Source organism: Anopheles arabiensis, chromosome 2 (genome assembly GCF_016920715.1).
Source record: "Anopheles arabiensis isolate DONGOLA chromosome 2, AaraD3, whole genome shotgun sequence".
In the NCBI taxonomy this organism is placed as follows: Eukaryota; Metazoa; Arthropoda; class Insecta; order Diptera; family Culicidae; genus Anopheles; species Anopheles arabiensis.
This window is the reverse complement of record NC_053517.1, coordinates 16,736,053-16,760,000: the sequence shown is the minus strand read 5'-3', so window position 1 is coordinate 16,760,000 and position 23,948 is coordinate 16,736,053. Positions and strand designations below refer to the sequence as shown.

At 47.4% G+C, this 23,948-nt stretch overlaps 1 protein-coding gene across 7 annotated transcripts in view; it reads left to right on the top strand.

The window, feature by feature from the left end:
• The window catches only part of LOC120895539 (homeobox protein homothorax), a 188,262-nt gene that overhangs the window by 68,328 nt on the left and 95,986 nt on the right, over window positions 1–23,948 (top strand). The gene's annotated exons all lie outside the window — the stretch shown is intronic.

Genomic DNA, 23,948 nt, shown 5'->3' with positions numbered 1-23,948 from the left:
AATGCCACCTTTAAGACACGAGCAGACGAGCAACATTGATTGATTCAACGCACATTTCCGGCTGCAAACTAGAATACCAAGCATACCAAAAAAACATTATTAAACAAAACCAGCTGAACAAGAAATCACAGCATCGCTAGCAGAAAGAGGGTCAAAGGCAGAAAGTATTACAGTATCGGAGCAGAGAGGGGAATAAAAGCCAGACACAAACACACACTTTCTTGCCAGTGCTGGGCCTGCTACTTATTTCGCATTGATGATTGCATTTATGAGTTCTCCCTCGAGCTCTTTACATGTATTTTTTTCCTTCAAATACTCCAGCTTTTCCCTTGTCGGAAAGCCCGCGCAACCTTGGCGGATCATGGTGGATGGCCAGTGGTGGAGAATGCACAATTGAGTTGCAAAACGGCTGACCGGCTGGTACTGGGAAGGTTACGTTACGCAAATTGAGCATGTGCATTCATCTCTGGCTGGCTGGCTGGCTGGTGGACTGGCTGCCTTTTGCCGGGGCAGCTGGCATGCACAATGCGAATGAAATGAGATGATTAATGAAGCGTTTGCATCAACCGTACAGAAGCTTCGGAATTGCATTCCGAGGGGAGACATTATATTAAAATTAAAAGCTCTTCCAGCACCGCACCAGCGGTGGTGGAAGGGTGGCAGCCGGCTGATGCGCAAAGCCCTGCCCTGTTGCACACACCACATCCAAATACTTTTGTGTTTTTTTTTTGCTCTCCCGCCTGCGATTCGTTCTGCAAGCGCGGAGTGAATTTGCATTCGAGATCTTGTTGCATTTCGCGTGCTTTTCGTACATGATTTTTTCTTCATCTTCCTCCTCTTCATGTTTTGCTACGGTTTCTTTGCCCGAAGGTTGTGTAGTACACACACGGCTTGGGGCAGCTAGCACCGTACGTACAGTCTGTTTGATCAGCTCGCTCACGTAGGCGAGCGACACGATATAGCGTGCGTTTATTATGGGGCCTGTGCGCATGGCATGGTCGAATTATGGCATGGAAGAAAAAGAGAAAAAAAATGCAAGCAAGCCAGTGTTCCCAGAGTAGCAAAAGAAGCGTACTAGCATAGCCAGCCAGACAGGATGACCGATGATGGCAGTTTGCGAATGCGGCAGGCACCGTACCAGCCGAGCGTAGCAGCGCGACCGCGCAGGAAAGGATCAGGCTTGGGAGAAGGATTTTAACATGCGCAAATGTTTCGGTGCCCGATTAATAAAGCGTCCTTCGCGGGCGACGGGCATGCGAGCATGCAAACTAGAAGCACAGGACATGTGTTTTTCTGTGGTTTTGCGGAGGAAGCAAAGTAGAAGAAGAAGAAGAGGGGAAAAATGCAATCCTGCCAAGAACGGCCGAGGGAAGCTAAAATAAATGATTGTTTTTGCACCTTTCCTCCGGGACGAGGGAAGGTTTGCTTATTTTTGTTTTTTTTTGTGTTGTGTACTGCCGCTCCACGCACTTGCTTGGATGCAGCGCACAAAGGCATGTAAATCGATGCATAAAGCAATCGTACACGCACTAAGTAGCACACGGCACGCAGGCACAGATCCGCCGCCAGCGGTAGCATGAGCGCACAGATCTTAGGGCGACAGCAAACAGCGCAGACCGGAAATGAGGCAGAAGATAATCGCAAGAAGTCAAGCAAGTCAGACAGCGCAGTTCATACAAAAGTCAAACAGCCAGGCAGCGAAGCGACAGGAAGCGATAACCAAGCGTTCTACGCCCCGCAACTCCCTTCTTTGATTGTGAAAATTGTAAATAGTATTTCCGCGCGCATAACGCATAGAGCTAGGGCAGAGGAGTGAAGGAGCATACAGTAGTAGCAGTGGTAGCAGCCGCCACGGCACGGCAGCGGTACCAGCAATGGCGGTAACCTCGGCACACAAGAGAGTCAGCCGTACAAGTTAGGCAGTTAGCAAGTGGCAAAGCACCCACCGGGGCCACCGGCACCCAGGGTGGTGCTGGCAGGAGAAGGGGTAGAACTTGGTAGCGAAATGAATGCAGCGAAGAGGAGTGAGGCAAACACAAAACCTAGCTAAACGAAAATCAGTCTAATGCAATTGCTGATGAAACAGAAATACGTAATTAGTAAGTAAGCAAACTAGTGCAGAAAGCAGGGCACAGGGGTTACAGAATTGCTCGAATTTTGAACACAACAAAATTAAACCTATTATTAATCTCCTCATGCGTATACGTAAAAAACAAACAAACTAAAACAAATACTACAAACTACAACACTAAAAGAACGAAAAAGAAAGAGAAGAGAGAGAGAACGAAAAAGTATAGCAAAAAAGCAAAACAAAACAGTCCGAGGCAAACCGGAGGGTATTAAAACTGCAAGCGTTACAGCTCTAGTGTAAACCACAGTAAAGCGTTTTTGGAACTAGCGGAGAACTAAACTAAACATGTAAAAGGCTTAACAACGATGCAAACATTTGCTAAATCTGTTTTGAGAAAACTAAACGTTTAGAATGAAACAAAATGAAAAAGAAAACCAAAAGGAAAAAACAAAACAAAACAATAGCGAATGCGAACAGCAGCGAAACCAGGCAAACAAAACAAAACAAACCCAAAAAAGTACTACCAGCGAACGAACGAGATTAGTTTTGTAGCACTTCGTTTTTGCAAGAGGCCCATATAGCTCGCCAATAGTAACTATATTTACACATTGACGTAACAATTTGGCAAAAAACAATATGTCGTACCCCCCCCCCCTTCCCTTTTCATCTACTCCCTTTCCGCCCACCGCCCATCTTGTCGAACCATTATTATTGACTAATGCTACTATTTACCTTCAATTTTTAAATAATCCAGCAGAAAAAACACTCACCCTCACTTCTACTTTTATAGTGATTTATAGTGTTTTTTTCTTCTACTTCTTCTTCTTCTCCTAACCACTTGTGCACACGCGTCCTGTCCAACGCGGGGCAGCGCCAGTGTGTGTTGGCAAATTGTTTTCTAATATTTTACCCCGATCACCCACAGCACAGCAGCGGTGGGCAGCGATTTGTTCTAAATAGTTAGCCAAACCAACAATAACCCTCCACCACCACTCACGTATTGGAGGGACCCCCCCCCCTCCTTCCCTCCCCTTTCACACACGCTCACACACACACACTCAACGAGCGTTGCATATTGTTGCAGTTGTTTGCTGCCAGCAGCATGTTTAATCAATCGTTTACTTTCCAGCCATTCTCATTCTCTTTATTTTATTTAGCGCACTGTTGTTTTTACAGTGTTTCTATGGCACTTGCCTGTAATGGAACTGTAGCCCCGTCCCTTTTTCTTCCCATTTTTCCCCCTCCCCATTTACCCAGCAACCTAACAATAATCGTAAATTGTAACGACTCCTCTCCCGAGCCACCCTGTAGCAAACGTCCGGGGACGAACCTTTCATTGCCAAATTGTTACGCAATACTAATTTATCTTTTTAGATGTAGCATTTTACTTTTTTTCTTTTCCCATATTGTTATTTTTTGTTTAATGTGCATGCCCTTTTTTATACCAAGAAAAATGGAATTTATTAGATTTGTGATATTTGATTTAACGATTCGTGCTCAATGTTGTCGCCAATTTGGTCGTGACCAGCGCCTGCATGGGGCGCTGTTGACGATGAAGCATCAATTAGATGCACCCGTTAACTGTACTGCTTCAGTGCACAAGTTAATGTGATTTTAAACCTTTGAACAAACTGCTCGAATAATGTCCTTATCTTGATGGATAAGGTCAAACCTCATTAAAAAAAAAAAAAAACACTATCTCTTCACTCTCTTAACCATTCTTTAAGGGAAAACCATGCTAAATGGTTTCACTTTATCTCGATCACCAATGCATCTTGTGTGGGGTTAACAAAAAAAGGGCTCTTTTGTACTTTCACCATCCTTTTCCTCCGCATACATGTTGTCGAGTAAGGTTTCGCTTTTCGATGTGCCCGTCGGGGCAGTGTGCAGTAGCTGCTGCTGCTGCTTTGTTTTCTCTACCTTTAACCATCAACATCAACCATCAACAACACGAATGAACAAACGAATTGTATGGGCCCCCGTGCCGGAACGAAGTGTTAAGAGTTTTGGGTACTTTTCGTACTTATCGGTTCTCGCGTAAGCTTCCACAAATTAGCCACTTCCACAGGTTTGAGATTATAGCTCTTCGAAGCTCCCCTCCCTCACCAGCCCGTGCAGGGGGTTTGTAAGGGGACGGATTTTCGCTTCCCTTCGCTCACCCGCACACGCTTCCACGTGTCCGAGCTGTACCTTGCAAACGCGTGGTGGTTTATGCTAGCGCTTGCGTATGGAGAAAAAAAACGTATTGTAATCTCAAGCTAACTACCCTCTCGGCTTTTCTTTTGCGTGTACAAATACGAAACAGACACACACAGCCACACAAACTAAGCTGCTTAGAACAGAAAGCAAAACGAATTACTTCCTTAATTAGCAAAATTATCGCACAAACAGCAGCAGGGACGGGGCGCGTACTAAATACGTAAACGCAAATGTACGACTGACTTTGACTTTTCTCGTTCTTTAAGTGTTGGTAGAACAAACAGTGCGCGGGAAGTGAAGGTGGAAAGAGCAAAGTTAGGCTAATCTAAACATTATCTAGCGGTAAGTTGACCGAGATGCAGTTTGCAGTGGCATTAGGAAGGCGGGCAGACGGACAGGCAACACAGCCCGGGGGCAAAGGAATCTTAGTGGCAATTGAATCTTAAGAATATTAAGTGAAGAGAGATAAACAGAGAGAGAGAGAGAGAGAGAGAGAGAGAGAGAAGGAGCGAGGAAAGAAGGAGAGTTTAATTCAACCAAATTTTATCCAAGTTTAGGTTGGTTAAGCACACCTAGCGTTTCCCAGGAAAGTCACTGCTTATACGCTCTACATACGTACGTAAGTTTAGTAAAGTGAGCAAGTGTACAGTCACAGCGTGAATGAAATGTGCAAGTGAAACAAGAAAAATCAAAATCGAAAAAAATATTGCAACTACAAAATGGAGTCGATACAAATTAAAATACCCATTTAAGCAATGAATAATACACACACAAACACCCACGCAACTAAGTGGTGGTAAAATGAGTATACGATTTTAATGCATAACAGCTACGAAAAAGAAGAAAAAACGAAGCGACACAAGTGTGCGCCGATATAAAGCTAACTAATTCGAGTATTAAGCTTTATGTATCTGTTTTTTTTTTCTGGTTTGTTTTTTTTTTTATTAATTATTACACGTTTACTTATTACCGAACGGTAGAGTATTTTAACCGCAAGGGGCCTAGGGAATACACGCAAACACAAATTATAATGGCCGATAAGTATGATAAGCGCGTAATGTGTAAGTGCAAGAAAATTACCAGAATAGTTGAAAACAGGGGGGTAGGGAAAATAGCAGTGCAAGCAGGGGTCGTCAACGTAGGAACGTAGCACGATTTTATTTCCAACCAATTCGCCACTCAAACGAATATGCATACGCATTCATCTTGATCCAACCCGCTAACCCGAAGCATTATTGGTTTGCAGCAGGAAGATAAGCAAAGAATGAAAACAAACGCGGGTGCACAAGTCAGGGAAGCGCAACATTTCCGTTTTAATTTTTGCACACCGAGCAGAGCAAATCCGTTCGGTTGGACCGATTAATTTCGATTGCATTTAAAGCCACGGCTACGAACGGGACGACGGGTGGGAAGGGCCTGCGTATGAAGAGAGGGGATGCAATGGCAATCCCAAGATACGGAACAATATACCAACAAATGAAAGCAAGAAAAACACGAACATACATACGTATACCAAGAGCAACACATGATTGCGTGATGAATGAAATTGTAAATGTATACCTAATTAAAGTATTTTCATAGCAAAACAACTCCAGCGACAGCAAACAGAGGGCAACTACTAACTGTGCACACCGTGGCAGTAGGAGGGTGGCTTTATTTTGCGTTGTTGTTGTTGTTTTTAGGCAAGATTAGTATAGTGCAAGGATTGCGCGTGTGGACAATGTGTGCGCGGAAATGATTTGATGAACGCCGGTGCGTTTGCAATAAAGGCTCCCACCACATTCCCTTTGCCCTGGAGCGGCAAACAGACCACTGATTGGACGATTGCACTGTCTTACCTCACTACCGTGTCCTATGTGGAGCTGTAGGTGAAGTCTGAAAGGGCAGGGAACAGGAAGTCCTTACTGCAACAGCCAAGCGATAGAACACCCAAATCATTCCCGCACACTGCCTGCGCTTTCTTATGCAACAAAAAATGGGGGTAACGGTATAAAGCAAAAAAAAAAAGAAGGAAGACGAAGAAATACTAACACACCCACAATACAAAACGTATACGATGATGCTTTCATGCAATGATGAAACGCGTAACCAACCAATCAAACAAAACAAACAAATCGAAGCAAAGGCGTGTAAAACTATTGATCATATAATTTTTGCATCGAATACTAACCACACATTAAGGAGCATAATAAGGGTGGGGAAATTCTAAAATGGTGCGGCCAGTATTTGCCTCGGCCTCGGTTGTCTCCCTCGCCGCTGCCGCCACCGCCGCTGCGCGCGCGCACGTTCTAATCAGCTCAGTTAGCAATACCTTGTAAGTATGTAATATAAATGCGATAAAAACAAAAAACTATGAAAGTATGAAACCGCGCCGTGTAACCCCGGGACACGCGCACTAACCGCGGAAGAATGCAGCATTTTAATGCCAGTAGTATAATGCAAATGAATGCAAACAAAACAAAATGACTATATACGTACATAGATGTAGTGGCAAAATGCTAAGAAACTAACAGATGTAAGGAAGGAATCCGTTTCCCCACTCCCTCCCCAAGACTCCTTTTCCCCTCTTTTCTTCTCCTCCCTTAGAAGCAGCTCACTGTCTGTCTGTTCACTACCCCTTCCCATCCGTACCGGAAGCTCCGAGAATCTTTTTCCCAATTTCCTAATCTTCTCCTTTTAGAATCTACAGCCCTCCCTCTTTGCACACAAACAACGGTTATCATCCCTTTAAGTAACAACTTTCTAGAATCTCGTATTCGCTCGCTATTAAAAAAAACACACACAAACACAAAACGAAATCTTTTTTCCAAAAAAATACGTTCGTTTATAGACGTTGCGTTGAACTCTTTCTCGTTCACTTTTATTTAGTGCGTTAAAAATTTAGCTCTAATTATTTCATCCTTTATTCTAATGCCAACTCAGTGTTGTACACAATTACTCACACACAAACACACGCATGGGTATACGAGAGAATGTTGTTTTGCATGCAAGACGCATAAGAGAAGAAGAAACGAAAAGTTAGGACGAGTTATCACAGTACAGTATTGTTGCCATTGTTAGGGAACAAACCACGAAAGGCATTGCTTACTTACTACCCTGGAATGTGGGTGAAGCCTCACCACGAAAACAGGCCCACCCTTTCCAATTTAGCAACGTAACAAACATTGCATGGTGATGAACGCATGAACAAGGATACTTAAAACAATACGGCAAAGCATATACGTAAGCGAAAGTTTATCATGTTGCATGGTGACGCAAAACAAAAATACGTAAACCTATGTATAGGTCGTGTTCACGCATGGTGAATACACTACTATTTGTACAGGCTCAGTGGCAGATTCTAGCAAATGTTATGTTGTTTCATTTCTATCGTGTAATGCTAATTTTATACCAACTTTGGATTTTTTATTAGAACCATCTGTTTTGTTTGCTTTTTTTTTTTGACAAAAATGTGTTTCTTTAATTAAATAAAATTTGTAACGAAAGATCTCCCTTGAGGTGAGTGTGAGCAAAAAGAGAGAGAGAGAGAGAGAGAGAGAGAGAGAGAGAGAGAGAGAGAGAGGAAAATAAAAACGATACAAAAAACCCATACCTTTGAACTGAGCGTGGAAAAAATAAATAAAGCGTACACGAAAGGTATCACACACACACAGCAAACCAGCACCTCACGCTGATATCGGACTGAAACGCCCGAGTCACAAAGCAAAGGCCATACTTTTGGTGCGAACATGGGAAGAAAAGAAGAAGAGGAAAAAAACTAGGCAAATAATTACGTGGCTCTATACGGATAAATCTATTGCTTCCTTTTTTTTCAATAAGAGTACACTCGAGAGCAGGAACAAAACTCCACCAGGAACTGCTCGCAAAAAAGCAGTGCTGGCACGGGGAAAGGAAACGAAATGAGGAAACAAATCCTAACCATAATTTTGTAAATAATACCTTACTATACGTAAAATGCTCGAGCTTCGATTGCATTCAGAAGAAACATTACAAAACAAAAAAAGAAATGAAAAAGGGTGGAAAATTCAAAACGCATTACGCATAACCAACTCATCCAGCAAAACAAGGAAAACAAACTGTAAGAAACTCCCGTACTACCAGTGGGAATAGCATAATCCACGTAATGTACAAGCTGTTGCTTCCTTCCTTTCTCGTTACACACATCCCTACACACCCCAACGCAGATGAACACAGCTTACCATACACACACAGACCGTTACTGTCCTTTTGTTTTCCACTTTCACCCGCCACCGGGGTGAGTGCAAGAAGCGGTGCGCGTTTGACAACAAAAAAAAAAAAAACAATACCACCACCAAATTCGGGCTACGAATTCCTGCAGTGAAATGCTGTACAGGAAGCCAGCTTTGAATGGAGTACCCCAATTGAATGTGTTTCACGCTCAATTGGAGGAAAAAGCGACCCATCGGAAGCGGATTGTCAAACGTACAGCAAATGTTTCTTGCATTTTCCCACCGGCAGCCGGGAGAAATGCAGGAAAGGATTGTGCGGATGCGTTTTGTTTTCCGTTACTCATCCGTTTCCTTACCCGAACCTTGTGTCCTTTTTCCCACATCCTCCCACACAGCACTCACACACAGCACACATCCTCGGGTTGCTTCCGATACATGCACAGCTACACACATTCCCAGGAGCCGAACGGGGTAGAGCCGATAGACAGAGAGCAATGATGATACGGACAGCGAGAGAGAGAGAGAAAGAGAGCGCCACAGAGAGTTTTTCATGCAGTTACGATCCAAACGATGTTTTTTCCAAGAATCTCTCCTTTAGCGTAACGTTTTTTCCATCATCATATACCTCCTACATACATAGGGTATTATTAAACAAAACAAAAAAAGAGTTAGAGCAAGAAGAAAGCAAAAACAAATACAACAAAAAAAAACAAAGAAAAAAAAACGAACGAAAACCTACGCGATTATAGCGAAACAAAACAACAACAACAACAAAGCAACACAAAACCCTTCCAATGTGCTTCCTTCTTAATTTTCTTTCCTTCCGTTACGGGGATCGTTCCGTTGTAATTGAATGTTTAGAGCATAGTACAATGATGTTCTGCTTCCTTCGCTTTTTTTTCAACCCGTTCTTTCTCTCTCACTCTCACACGCGCACACCGACGCATTTCATTTTTCGCCCTATCGGGTGCGGGTTTCTTTGTTTACATGCAAAACACCGTGTTTAGAAGATGATTATTTCCGATCTAGTTTTTTTTTTTTTTTGGTGTGTATTATTACAAATAATTTTATTATTATTATTATTCTAATTGTAACGCAAAAAAAGAAACCGTTCTGATTTACATTACACTTTATGTGATCGAGAGTTGAACCCGATCACAGCTCGGTGAGGCGCGAAGCTCGTGAGCGATCGAAACCATTAAGTAAAAGAGGGGGGTGGCGGCGGCGGCCACCCCGCCACAGCGAGCGCGCGCGCGTGCGCTCGCACTAACTCATGATATTATGTATTTTGTCTATAAAAGAAAACGAACAAAAAAAAATACACAACCGTGAAGCAAAACATTATAACTAATATTTAAACTATTTTTTGACAAAATAAATGTTTTGTTGTTGAAAATAAAAAAAAATAAGCCAAGAGCGTGTTGTTTTGATTGCATTCCATCCCGATCGACGCGCGGGCGAGCGTTGGAAGCGGAACAGAACATGGCCGTACCACCACACAAGCAGCAGGAGCAGCAACGCAGAGAGAAAGAGAGAGCAGCCTGTTGATCGTCGTAAACATTGAGAAAAACCCCTGACCCTATCACTTCACCCTGTGCATACAATTCGTCTGTTCATTCGTGTTTGGTTACAAGAGGAGAAAGGCTCTAGAGAAACGTTCACTCAAACGAGATTTGTTTTCTGCAGCAATGCACACACCAATACCGTTTTCAGCACACATTTTTACCACACAAATCACTGGCGTGCACTGTTAATATTCCCAGCATTGATCACACACCATCGTATTGGCGGCTATAAACGGGAAAAGCCGTTTTATCTCGTCCCATCTGCAATGTACACCATCAGCATCGCCATGCAAATGTGCCTGCAACATTGTCGTGGTAGGAGCAAAAACAACCTGTTCCCCTTTTCCTGATTGAAACATACATCGACCGGGATTTTCTATTGCATCCGAGGGGGAGGGGGTGGGGGTATCATCGGCGTCAAGTTTCGTTTAATGTGCGCTTCATAAAACCGCCCCCGTTAACCCCACCCTTCCAACCCAGCCGTCCCAACGCAATAGAACGTTTTTATGCTGCATCATAAAACGGTATCCGATTATGAAACATTGTCACTCGGATTTGTTGTGTGTGTTTTTTTTACGACACACACACACACACACTAGACAGTCACAACATCCCGCCAAGAGTCACACTATCTTGTTGCATGTTGCCTGCTGTATCTGCACACACCGTTTTCCCATCTCATAATGCGCGTCACTGCACTAATCATCATCATCATCATCATCATCCGATCGAAATGGTTCGGTGCGATGATGCCAGCTGCCAGCACTCCCAAACTCTCCTCCCCCGGCCCGGAGAGGCAAGTACTTGAGTACTTGGGGTGGAATGGGTTGTAGGCCGATATTGGAAACGATCCTCTTGTAATAGTTTGCCCCTCTGCCCGCCGCAAGAGCCGCTGTACGGCCACCAAACTGCACTGTGCACTGTTGTGGCAGGCGGAACCCGAGCGCGCGGTCGAGTTTTACGACTCGGCGTGTGCGAGTGTGCGATCGAATCCCATCGCAGCTAATCGAAAACGTTTGATGGCCGGTAATAAAATTTACAACCTTCCGAGCACACCCGCGCACACCCTTCCGCTCGTGCGGTGGATGATATTGTAAGGGGGCGAGCAGTCTCGCGCGACTCTCCCACTTCAGTTTTATGGTGTTCGATAGGCTATTTTTGATGTTTTGTTTTGGTGCTTACGAGTTGGATTGTTGTTATTGATGCAAACAAGATGCATCCCGGGTGCAGGCCAGTTTCAGGTTGAAAAACACCGGTGGACAAAGAGTGTGTGTGTGTCTGTGTTTTTCAATCAACTCATTTACACTTTTCAATCGAGCAAAGTTTTCAAGTGCCATCCAACCCAAGCAGCGGATGCTACGAGCGATGCCTATCGCACTGTTTATTGTTTTTTGTTTTTGTTTTGTTTTTACTTTGTGGCACTGTCCCTATCTGCGCGTATCCCTAAACAGACAAATTGGGACTACGCATCGGCCAGTATGCGTGGTGTCACAGCTGCCGTGGTCGCACACCTGCTACCGGCAGCTCGTCGTTCGTTGTTTTAGGCTGTATTACAAGTCATAAAATTTACAGCCAATTTTCATCAACCCTTGGGCAGTTCGGAGTCAATCCAAATCCTCGTGCTCGGGGCTGAGCACTAAACCCCCTGGCCATGTGGAAAAACCATGTGGCAACATCTGTGGCAACAGATTCTACCCGCCTAGAGACGGATGAAATTCCGGACCTAAGGATCTTGCTGATAACAAACCAGCCTAGTGCAAAAAAGGGGAATGACCAAAAAAAACCGGCAAATCATGTTGCTTCTTTCGTGCTTTTTATATTTTTTTTTTTGTTTCGTGATGTTTGCTCAAACCTGCAACCAACGAATTGAGACATGCAGCAAAACCCTCTGGTAGCATATCAAGCGGGTGCCAACGTGTACGGTACACATTCAATCGAAGTTTTATAGACCGAAAATAGATAAACTCCTGGTTGGAGGGGTCGTCATCTTCCTGCTGTTCTTCTTTTTTTGCGCATCATTTATCGTGCATTTAAGGGAAATGATTGGGGATGTGTTTTACGACTCGGGCAGCAGCAGCAGCAGCAAGATGATGCTGCGCCAGATCATCACTCGGAATCCCGGCGTGTAAGAGGAGTAAGTAGTTAACGGTGTTGGAGTTGTTTTATTACACCGCGGTTTAGACGCACACAGTTCATCCTTTTCCGAGCTGGATTGACCACAAAGTTTTCCACTCACCAACACACCCGGTCGCTAGAGGGGAAATAAGCCGAAGGATCAAGTTTTATGGCATCCCGACGACATCGACAATCGGATAATACACTGGGATGTGCACTCCGGCCAGTAAAGATGAGCTTCCGGATGTGTGCGGCGCGTGTAAATGAAAACCCATACCATATGGATCTGTGTGTGTCTGTATGTTTTTTTAAGCCAACTGTGTAAGGGCGAGACGCTGGTTTTATGATTGACTTCCTCACGGTGAGCGGGAAGAATCATCGAGTGCAGAGCAGAGGCAAATTGTTTGTTTACGTACGGTTAGGTTTTATTGCGTTCCAAACGGTGTGGGGGTCATGAAATACGGGTTTGCGGTTACAACGGACGCAACCAGTTGGCCCGCAAGGAGAACGGCTGGGCACAGGCAGACGGAAAGCGATCATATGCTCAGTCTGTGGGGTTGTTGTATTTTTTTAGGGACAAGATTTAAAAAAAAATGCTACACACCATACAAAGTAATCCGGGAAGAGAAACCCTATCGCACGGTAATAAGCGGGTACATGCACACACGCAAATCAGTCAACTTGCCAAAGCTCTTGCACTTCTTCTGCCGCCCAAAAATAATAAAAAAATAAAACACCCGACACGCAATTTTGATATCATTCAACCCGCCAGCTGGTTTTGATCCAGTCCCTGTTGCGTGTGTCTGTGATGCAATTATCCGGCGAATAAAATGCTCTTATGGCTTCCCAACCGCTCACGGCCGTGTGCAATGGAGACTTTCTGTGCCGACCCCCCCAAAAAAAAAAAAGAAAAGCAAAGATTCGTCAAATGCACCCGAAACAAACCCCAAACAAGCAAAAAAAACCAACAGAGCTTTATGATCCGGGTTGCTGCTGTCCCACCCTGTCCAGCCACTAGCCTTTGTGCCGTGTGTGTGTCGCGTGGCCCTTGGTTTCATGTTACCACAAACTTGCATCCATGCGTGCATGCGTGTGCAATTTTTCGGGGATAAAACAAGGCTCCGACCCGATTGGAGGAACCCGTTTTGAATTACGCGCCGTTCTGTGTGCCAAAACGGTGTGCGTCGCGGGGCGGGACGCGGCTGGCGTGCTGCAGCGCTCTTGCGGGTGCATTATGCATCTGAGCGCGTGCACGTGATGCAGAGCACGGGCATCATCATCATCATCATCGGGCATCACTTTCGGGAACAGTCTCGGGCTCATCTATCAGCAGGGAGATGAGTATCGGGTGGTAATTGATGTTTGGGTTTGGGGAGCGCTGGCACAAAACACGGGGGCTGCATGTGCCTGTGAGCCGCCCCGACCGTCCACCACCGGTCGTGGCTAATTTTGAACCGGATTCAATGTCACTTTTATTTGCCCGCAGGATGTGCATGATGTGACGAACCGATACCGATCGTCTTTCGAGCATAAAATTGCACTTCCCCGGCCCCGGCGACGACGAGGTCCCACCATTAGCTCGGCATGCTTCAGGGGTGTGAAATTTAATGCGCCCCGTGCACTTTCGGCAAGAACAAACACCTTCAAAGCCGAGGCCGGGTGTCATCGGAGGCGGGTTATTGTCGTCTTGTGCTAACCGCACCCGGTGTGTCGGTGAACTTTTTTTGGGTTTTTAAAGCGACTTTAAAGACCTATCGCATCCCCGGGCCCAAGAGTGATGGATCGAAGAAATTGGCTGTAATCATGTTTTGCGATCTGATGCAGACGAGTCCCATTAAACTAAAACAGAACAAAAAAATACCAAGACCGCCCCACCTTTGGTACATCTTTGCCCCAGCGTCATGATAACGGAAAATGCCAACCACTTCCGTGTCTAGGAATGAACTCATTTTCCTGCCCAGCTCGGAAAAATCGAACACACAGAGATCGTTAGAAGCAGGAATAAAGCACTTAAACAAGGAAGAAAAAGGGGGACTTCAGAGGAAGAGTTGAGAAGAAAAACACCATTAATTTAAACGTAATAGCCTACAGTCCGAGCGCATCGTTTCGGTCGTCCATTGGCGACATCGCCATGGGCTTTCCGTGTTGTCGCACCGCCCGCCCCCCCTCCGAGCGACGAGACATTCTAATGTTCGCCCCCGATAGAGGCGAGTCGATAAAGTCTCGGGCATTCCGGGGAGTGTCGATGTGCAGTCCAGCCAAAGGTCCTTCCGGTCTCGCTCTCTCTCTCCTGCACGGCTCTAGATGGTCGTTGGATAATTGATCGCTTGCCAAGCGCCCCACGGGGGCCAAACGGGGTGGTGGTGGTTCAATGAACGGTTGAACGATTTTATTTAGACACACCGCCAAGCGGCCAAGCATTTTCCTTCCCTTTCCGGTGCCGGTTTGCAGTTGGTGTAGGTGTGTAAGACACACAGGGAAAACAAACACACACCCACCCACACACAGAGAGACACCTTAACCTCAACATCGAGACAAGGGGTTGTTGTTTTGCACGCCGAAGAAATTGTCATTAAACTGTCGTGTAGCGCTGTTGCGTTTCTCCTTTCCTGTTTGGGAAGCTTCGGTCCTTAGCACAGGACCAAACAAACGTACCATTATGGGCTTGTTGATCGTTCGGCTTCTTGCTGTGGACACACACTCACACACACTCGTGTGGCAGACGGAGTGTCTTCATTCCGACAGAACAAATAACATCAAGCAAAAGGCAGCCTTCCTTGGTCGTGAATCAATCTTTTCGCAAACGAAATTTGCTTTGTCCTACACTTCGAGCTGTACACACATATGTGCACTGTTGGTGTGTATGTTGATCTTTCGGCTTTCGAAGGGATGCCTGCCTTAAACATATGTTCTGTTGAACCATGCAGTTCGGCCGATTTATTGAACAACCCCCTTCATCGGAACAACGGCTTAATTCTCCTTTCGACCGCATACAACCACAGACCTGTGTATTCGTGCCGTGTTTGTACAGCACGGGATTACTGGGAACGTGATTTGATGCGAGTACCGTACCATCATTCCCGCTCCCTTCACTTCAACCCTTCAACCAGTGTAACGTCCGTGTAGCGTCCTCAAAACAAGAGCGAAATCTTCTCGCCATGCTATTTCTTAAAACTTCCCAAGACAGACACAAGACACTTATCCTCCTGCTCGCACGCTTCATCGCATCGCCAATCAACCTCTCCTGACTGACAGGCGTACCCGAGACAAATGAGTGTTGTTGCTACACAGGCAATAGTCATCCTGATAAGAGCCAGGCGGCGGCGGATGGGCGGTAGATTAAGTGCGCCGTCCAGCAGCAGGCAGGCAACTCGTTTGAAGAATTGCGCCCCATTGCACGTTGCAGCCCCACAAGCTTGTTCGCCGCGCCACAATCACAAACGTGCAAAATCTTTTGACCAAACGTCGTTACACTTGATCGCTTCTAAACGATGTCAAATCGGTCCAGCGCAACCCACCAATGGTTACAGCGCCAGGGGGAGGTAATGTAATTCGGAAAACCCACTTACCATCGAACCGCAGTGTAGTGTCCGTGCTTGGCACATCCTTTTTGCCCACTGGATCATCACAGCATCACACTGCCCCCGGTGGGATGAATTTCATTACCGAAGCGATTCTTCATCTCGGAGCGAAAAACGGCCAACCCCAGTTGGCTAGAAACTCCTACACAGCACGCGGACAAGGGTTTCGCACAATGTTGCCCACACTTACACCCAGTTCAGCTCAGTCGTCTTGGTTGAAATCCGGGGGAAAGTACTCGCTTTTCGGGACAGCGCGTTTGCATTTTAGTATTCATCCACTGTTTTGCAGCATTTGCCCGAAAACTGAATTACCAAGCAATTATCGAATTTCCGTCGGAATTCCTTAATCGTCTTTCCGTCGATTCGTGCTGCGCTCTGGGAAAGGAAACGTCGTTCTGTTCTACATTCCCTAGTTTTGGCTGGCAAGAGCAGATCGAACGGAGCAGTGGAATAATTTACCGAAATTGTACATCCAACGAACAGGAGCTTGTGCACCGGACCCCTGAGCGGGACTGCAGATTTGAAGCTGTCAAAAATGTGCTGAGTGGTTGTCGTGAAGGGGGCAAATAGGGTAGATTCCCATAGCAAAGGTGGGCCCCGTCCCAAGCATTCTCGGCAGTCGCACGGCTCGCGCGAACGACTCGAATAGTCGCCCCGACAAGCGGGACAGTCAGTCAGGACCCGATCAGAACCGGCCGTGTGTACCGTGCCGTGTGAGAGAGTGTCCCCTGAGGGGTGGCCACGCACGCACACGACACGCCCGGGATCATACATTCTTCGTTCGTACGGCGCTGCAAAACGTCATAATTTACGCAGGACGCATACTTATGCTACGCACGTAACAATCGTCCGTCCTGCGTGTGTTTGGTGCAGGGGCGATGCCGTGGGATGCTGCATTTTCGTGTGGGAGGTGTTCCCGGGCGACCCTCGGGACATTTGTCGGGCTGCCTGCCTGCCGTGGGCACCCGTGGCTGTTTGCCGCTCCTTCCGATCCAGTAACGCATGACGTCCAATATTGTGATTAACGCTAATTATAACCGAAACACAGTGCTTAAATCACTTTGGAACTAATAACAATAATAATGCCAATCATAATTCCTACACCCCCACGCATCTCCTCCTCTCTCTTATGTACACGTGCGCCCCCGTGCCTTATCCCTGGAGAGAGGCCCTTTTTTTCGCAAAACTCCCTCCGCTTGGGTTAGGTGGGAAGAATTTTCCCAAGCACCATCCTTCTTGGTAGTTCTTGGGCATCCGATCCACGGGGTTAGCCTGCAGAGCACGGTGTGCTCTTGCTCTGGACGCTCTTGCCCAACATTTTGGTACGAGAAAGAAATTTGGGGGAAAGAAATTATTAACAAACAAGGAAAACCCCGAGTCCCCAATCAACAAACGGCAAATGATTCGGGTCCCATTAGGGGTTTACTTTCGCCTCCCCAAACCTAAGAAGGAAGAATAGGAAAGAGCTTTGTTACCTTTTGTTTTCAGCACACACACACCGCACTCGTCGTGTGCGTCACGTGACCAATTTCAGCCGAATGTTTCTTTCCTTTCCCCGACCTTACTCTGTTCGATTCGCAAATCAATCGGGCAAACGAATTCCTCCGTAAATCCAGGATTTCATCGCTTTTGTGGCATGAGCGTGGGGATTGAGGGGACGAGCCTTACGAGGAACCCTACGGTAAGCATTTGGTTGGTTACCGGAATCACAAACATGGGCCTTAGTTGCCCTAACCTTCTTGCGAGCAAATTCCACCGCAACGCTCAACACGGCACGGCCACGGATGTGTTTTCCTTGTAGGAATGCTTTTTCCCTCGGCCTCCCCGCCTACCACCTCACCCCCCGTGTGGCACTTTGCAACCATTAGTTTCATTCTTTTCCGTTCCATCATTTCCACGCCGGTCGCTGTCGTCGTCGTCTTTGTCGCCATCGTCGTCGTTGTCGTCCTTGGGCTGATCCCATGCGCACACTTGCGTCCCCTTCGACACAAACGACAAACGCGGCAAATGCGCGGTAGACATGAAAATTATGAAATATGATCGCATCTTACTTCGGCTTTCACACTAATGCTTTTCTGATTCCCTTCGGATTCCCTTGCGCGGAGGAGAAAATTTCCATTATCGTTTCTCCGGCCGCACGGTGCGGTGCAGGCCCCGGTCCCTCCCTGGGGAGAACACACCGAGCAACGGTTTCGGTTCACCGGGAGTGTGAGACAGAGAGAGTGTGTGTTGTGCTGGTGTTGTTGGCGTAACAATCTCATCCAATTTTCACCCACCACCTGGGAGGGAGGCGATGGAATGGGGACGCTCCGGGACCGCTGTTTCAGCACGGGCAACACCTTCCAGCATACGGCTGTGCTAGGAGTAAATGATTAGGAAAAGATGGTTCTTTGAACCATTTCAAGTAATACAGTGAGACGTAAAGATGGTAGAGGACTTTTTGTTAAACAAGTTTTGAAGGGCTTAGAGGTTACAAAATGTTTAAATTTAAACAAGAATTACATTTTTAAAACACTCAAACGACACTTTTCACTGTTTTTCCAACGTTTGACTCATCTCAACAAGCGCAATCCCATGTCACAACAAAAAAACGCTCCGGCGCACTTTGGCGCACAATTTACATCAAGGATAATAGTAATAGAAAAACATAAGATTTTTATTATGCTACCATTTCGGCGGTTCCGAGGGATTGGCCTTGAACGGTTTGGTGTGTGTGTGTGTGTATGTTTTTGTTGCCACCATTTGCCTATTGTTCCCCCTTGCCGTTGTTAATACACACGCAGCAACAGCAAACGCGCACCATAACGCGTTCCATACTGTCGACTACCACCACCGCCTACCACCTGCACCTGCGTTTCCCTCCCAGCGCATCCAAACCCTGTGGCCAAATCAATTTCTCCCCTTCGTCAAAAACGGTCGCCGTTTTTCCCAAACTCTTCGGCTCAATCAAATGCAGACCCTCCGCACGAGTCGCTCCTGCTGCTGCACGGTGAGATGCTGCAGCACTACATCCGCCCGTCGGCAGCCGTCGTTCCCCCTTGGGTTTATTTTTCCCCCTTACCCAAAGCGGGCGGGAAAAATCCCAGCTTCTCCTACGGCACCGCGTTAGGTACTCGGGGCCCTTATTCTGCCCGCAGCCCTGCTATTGACTGCTGCGGTGATCGAAGTGGCAGCAACGTCTGCTGCTGTTGCCGCTGCTGCTGCCACCGGTTTTATGCTATCTTTATTATTTTTATTTTCTGTTCTGGTCGGAACACGGTGCGAAGAGTAAATTGACGCCAATTACCAGCCACCATCCGGAGGGGGGGGGGGTGCTTTCGGGTGGTGCCATCTGCAGAACGTTTCCAAATCCCCGAGCCCGGGGAAGCGATCCGATACTTTGCTTCTGGCCGAGGGTTTCCTCCCCTTCCGAGTGTGCACGTGAAACGCAACCGCTCGGTTGATGGGTTTTCCCTCATTTTCGGCTGTCCCATGGGTGTGTGCGTGTGTGTGTGTGTGTATGCACTCGCCCTCACCCACCCACTGGCGGAGGAAGAAAAATCCGCGATTCCACGTTCCACAGCTGTGTTGTCCCCTTTGGTGCTTGGGAAATCGGAACTACCGGCCTCTAAAAGGCTCATCCGAGGGGTTGAAGAACGCTGCTCAGAAGGAGATTCGGAAGCCGCCACACCAAATGGGAACCGGCATGGTGCAACCTCGAATGGTGGGAGGGGTGGAAAGAGGCACGGAAAGCCCATTTGAACCCGACACCTTCCCTCGAGAGCCGCGACGCCGCGTTGTGCGTTGAAGTAGTTGTACCAAAACCGACCAGCTTCCGGAACCGGTACGGATAGATTGATGGATGCAGGGGAAGACGAAGAAGAAAAAATACGCACACACACACACAAGGGGTGGCCAAAGAATCCCGAAAAGTGGGTATTGTTTCGGAGGCGTTATTGAAATATTTTCTTTTCTTCCTCCCCCGGCCTTCCAAGCGAGCGAGTCCTGAAGGAAGTGTCCAGAAATGTAATTAAGCAGCGAGGAGAGCGCTCCCTTGTTTCTTCCCCTCCCCCCCTCTGCCAGCAGCAGCCCTATGTGCAGCAGGTCGTGCAAATAAGCTGGCGAGGACTTTCACACCAACTCGGACGCTGGATGCTGCTGCTGCTGGAGAGCCCGGTGTGCTTGGGAGGGAAAAACTTTTTCCACAACACAAACAACACGAAACAATGCGTAACGACGAGGACGGTGGTGGTGGTGAAGGAGCAAAAGCAAAGAAATTAAGGAAAAACTGTGTGCTAAATTCGCAACGCCCGTTTTCACTTGGGTTTTGGCGGTTGGGGGAAGAAGTTGGTGTGGAAAGGCAGCAACAAAAATCTCAATTATTTTCATTATTAACATTCCCCCCGTTTGCCGCCGGAACGGTCACTGATAACCGTAAATCATTAGATGTGTTTTGCTCGGGCAGTACAACCTGGCCCGGCCTCTTCTCACTTCCCCTTGCGGTCCGCGCCCCACCGACGCTGCACCGGCTACACCCGGCTCTGGATGATGGAAAAGTTTAACCGGTAAGCGGTCACAGTGGGCGAAGCGAAGGGAGCGCTGCCCAGCAAAACAAACGCCGGACGGAATTAGGTTGTTCCATTAAATCTAGTCCAGCTCTAATGGGCTTTCCGTGCTAATGAAAACTTATAGCTATAGCTAACGGTGGACTTGGAGAGCCACGTAGCCGCCCTGATGGTCCACGATGGTCAGTTCGAGCTGTTTGGCGCTGGGGTTTGTCGCACTGATTTAAAGGACCTGCTGTTTTTCGTATTAGAAAAAAACAGTACATCGGCCGTCTCCTTCCAGCAAACGCAACAGAACGTTGAAAGGTCGTTGTACAGGGCCTGAAGATGGTATGCTTTATTTAAAAGTCCATCTCTTCCGCCTCCTCCCTTTAGAGTCACCATTTTGTATGACGTTTGCTCATTTGCTCGTTTAAATTATCTTGCCATGTTTGTTTTGTTGTTGTCTCATCTTGCTTGCCTATCTTGCGCTTGCTTTTGTACGTGAAGGGTACCATTTTCCGAAAGAAGAGAGAGAAAAAAAGCCACTCCGCTTTATCCCGATGCTCCCATTATGTGATTACATTCCATGTCACGGCGATAGAGGATGACATACAATTACAACACAATCAGATATTCATGAAAAAATCCCATCAGATAAGGCTCCCTTTCCCGTCCAGAGCGATCGGAAACGTACGCACGAGAGTTCCAATAGGAAGCTGGTGAGCCCGTGCAGAGTAGCAATGAGTGCTCGGGGCGGAGGGATGTGCATCATTTGAATAAAGGCATTTTATTCGATATTTTCCTTTCTTTTTGGTTCTTTTCTGTTGGGTGTTCTTTTGCCCCTTTAATTCCTTTTTGATGGCTATTTTGGCTTTGGCGACAGGTTAAAAAGGAACCGCTTCTGTCGCTCTTTTCGCGGCACGTTGCGCGTTCTCGCGAGAGCGATCGGATTCAAAAACTGTCCCCGCACTATGGCATCCATTACACCGGCACCGGCAAAGGTTAATACGGTGCACGGCAAAGGATTTGAAGGAAACAAGCAAAACAAAAAGCCAAAACTGCGGCCAAACAGTACCAAACGAGTGTTTTCTGCCAACTGTTCCACCCATTACCTTCACCGATAATGATGACGTTCTCGTCGAAAGCAGGGGAGAGGAGGATTTATAATGTTTTGTGGCAGGGCGCGGTAACAGATACACCGCTTTTTGGGTGGGTGGGGGGGGAACAAATGGAAAATAAATTCAAGAAAAACCGCCTCCACCGCCGCCAGAACAAACGAAAGCCGTGGTTCTATTTTTCCACCAAAGCTATACAAAAAATTCGCTACCAAAAGCGGGCGGACAAACAAACCCAAAAAAAAAGCATCCCCAAAGTGTCCTCGATCGCCAACCGTGCACACACACACGTACAACCTGCTGCCGGTAACGACTGTGCCGCGCTCGCACAGAGAGCGAAAGAGCGACCGCCCTCTGATTGATCAATGCCGCCCCGAAACAAACCGCCTTCGGTCTCGATGCCCCGCTTTTGGGGTCCGCCTTTGTGTCGCTTTTGGGGTCCCTTTTTTGGCAACGCTCCAGCTAAACGGTTAAATGCAGGGAGGGAGCGAGAGGTGGTAAGCGTTTTTGCTGTCTTTTTGCATGATTTTATATCACTACCGCCCCCGCCAGGCCACGACGCCAGACCGCGGATGGTACAGTTGTCCACATGCATTGTCCACGGCACACAGGTTGGATGCTGCAGTCCGTGATCATACAGTTGCCGGCGCGTTTGTTGTTGTGGGACAACCTTTTTTTTGCTGGCTCTCCCCCTTCGAAGTAACTCCAAAAGCTCCTACCGTCCGGCGTTCCGTTTAACCCGATCAATGTATGAGAAATCGATCAGCCATCACAGGATGGTATTCCCTCTTTTGTATCGATTTTCCTTCCTCTGCGGCGAGTACTATTCCAGCTGTCTGTCCTCTCACTTTTCTTATCTCTGCGCCCTGCGCCACTGGCCAACAGTACATTAAAGGCCTGTTCCTGTCCTGTCCGGTCGCATGTAGGACAGAGGGCGCGCGCGCGCGCACTCCAGCTTGGTTAATCTCTCGGTTCGACGACGCTGCTTTAAACGGAGCCGTCTCTCCCTTCGGTCAACGAGCATGCAAAACACACACACACATGCTATTGTCGCGTTTTTGGAGGATCATTATTTTCCGGCTGGTTCTGTTTTTGTCCCCATGTCGGGCTGACCCATTGTGCCGGCTCCTTCTCTGTGCCAGAGCTGCCAGAGCTTGTCGTGTTTGTTTCGAGGGCGGAAAGCTGGAACTGGACCACCAAAAGAAAAGCTTCTGCCCCTCCGCTGCAGCCGGCAAAGGCTAGACCCGCACCGGCGGGGGCGCTTGATTAACTGCTTCGGAAATGGGTGGAAAGTAAAATTTTCCCGTCGGCCGCTCGATGCGTAAAATTATCGATCGGCCCAGTGTTGCGACCTCGAGCCGCTTCTGCATAGAGCCAGCGCCAACGGGCAGCAAAAACGGCCGTATGAATGAAGGGCACACCACGGAAAACTTGCCAACTCATCTGTGTGCCGGCCTTGGGCCGCATCTCGTTGTTGTGTTGCCGCTACGCACCAAACGAAAACACACACAGCCAGACAGACAGAGAGAGAAAGAGAGAGAGAGAGCCAACGCAACCCGAAAGGTGTCCGGCATTTTCACGTACACGTGAATGTGCTTTGTCATTGTCACTAAAAACCTTTCTCAATGGGAAACTTGGAAGGCACGGCACCATCGGCACGGGACACACACACACACTTCCTAAGTATCGCTCGATACCGTCCGAATCGCAGCCAGTGTGTGTGTGTGTGTGTCCGACTACGAAACGCCGGCCGAGACAGAGCGACGCACCACGCAACGACCACGTGGGTAATAAAAGGAGTGGGCCGCTGTCATAAATTTTCGCGCCTCCCCCGCCGAAAAGTGCACCTAGGCCTCTCCCGCGCCCGTACCCCCTTCCACGTTGCAAACCCTCCCCCCAAAAAATGGGTGTAAAATCGATTTTTCAGTCCTCAGGCGTCTGGGTCGAGGCTGGCCGCTTTGTTTACGTTTTGCGAGGGGGGGGGGGGGGAGATGATCGCGAGCGGCCTCGTTCCTCTACAGGAAAATTGGAATCGGTGCGAGCAATCCTTTTGTTGCGAGCCTGGCGAGACACACACACACACTCACACTTCCCATGACGTAGTAGCTATGTAGAGACAGAGCAGAGATAATGGCCGCCGAGTACGAGTACGACACGATTGGCGAGCATTAAAGACCATTTCCGTACTGGCTGTGTAATTATGAGCGTTTTTAGTGCTTTCAAAGTGAGCCACATTTCTGTACAATTTCCACAATGAGTTAAAGTGTGTCTTTGGTATTTGAAAATAAACCACGGGAGGCCAGAAGTGTATCTCACACACATATATAGCACCAGTAAACAACCATCGAGCGCAGCTTCGTTTTGTGTTTCTACGAAGGGGAGATTTTTATATCGTTCCCGTTCAACCACTTACAGGGACACATTTGGTGCACAAACAATTTAACATCCGCTACCCGCGCTCTTCCAACATCCCCCGCGCACAGTCCGGGGGCGGATGTGACGTTTGTCTAATTAAAATACTTTTCCCGTTCGGCATTCTTTGTTTAAGCAACTGAGGCGCACAATCTCTACCGTGTTGTGGAAAAA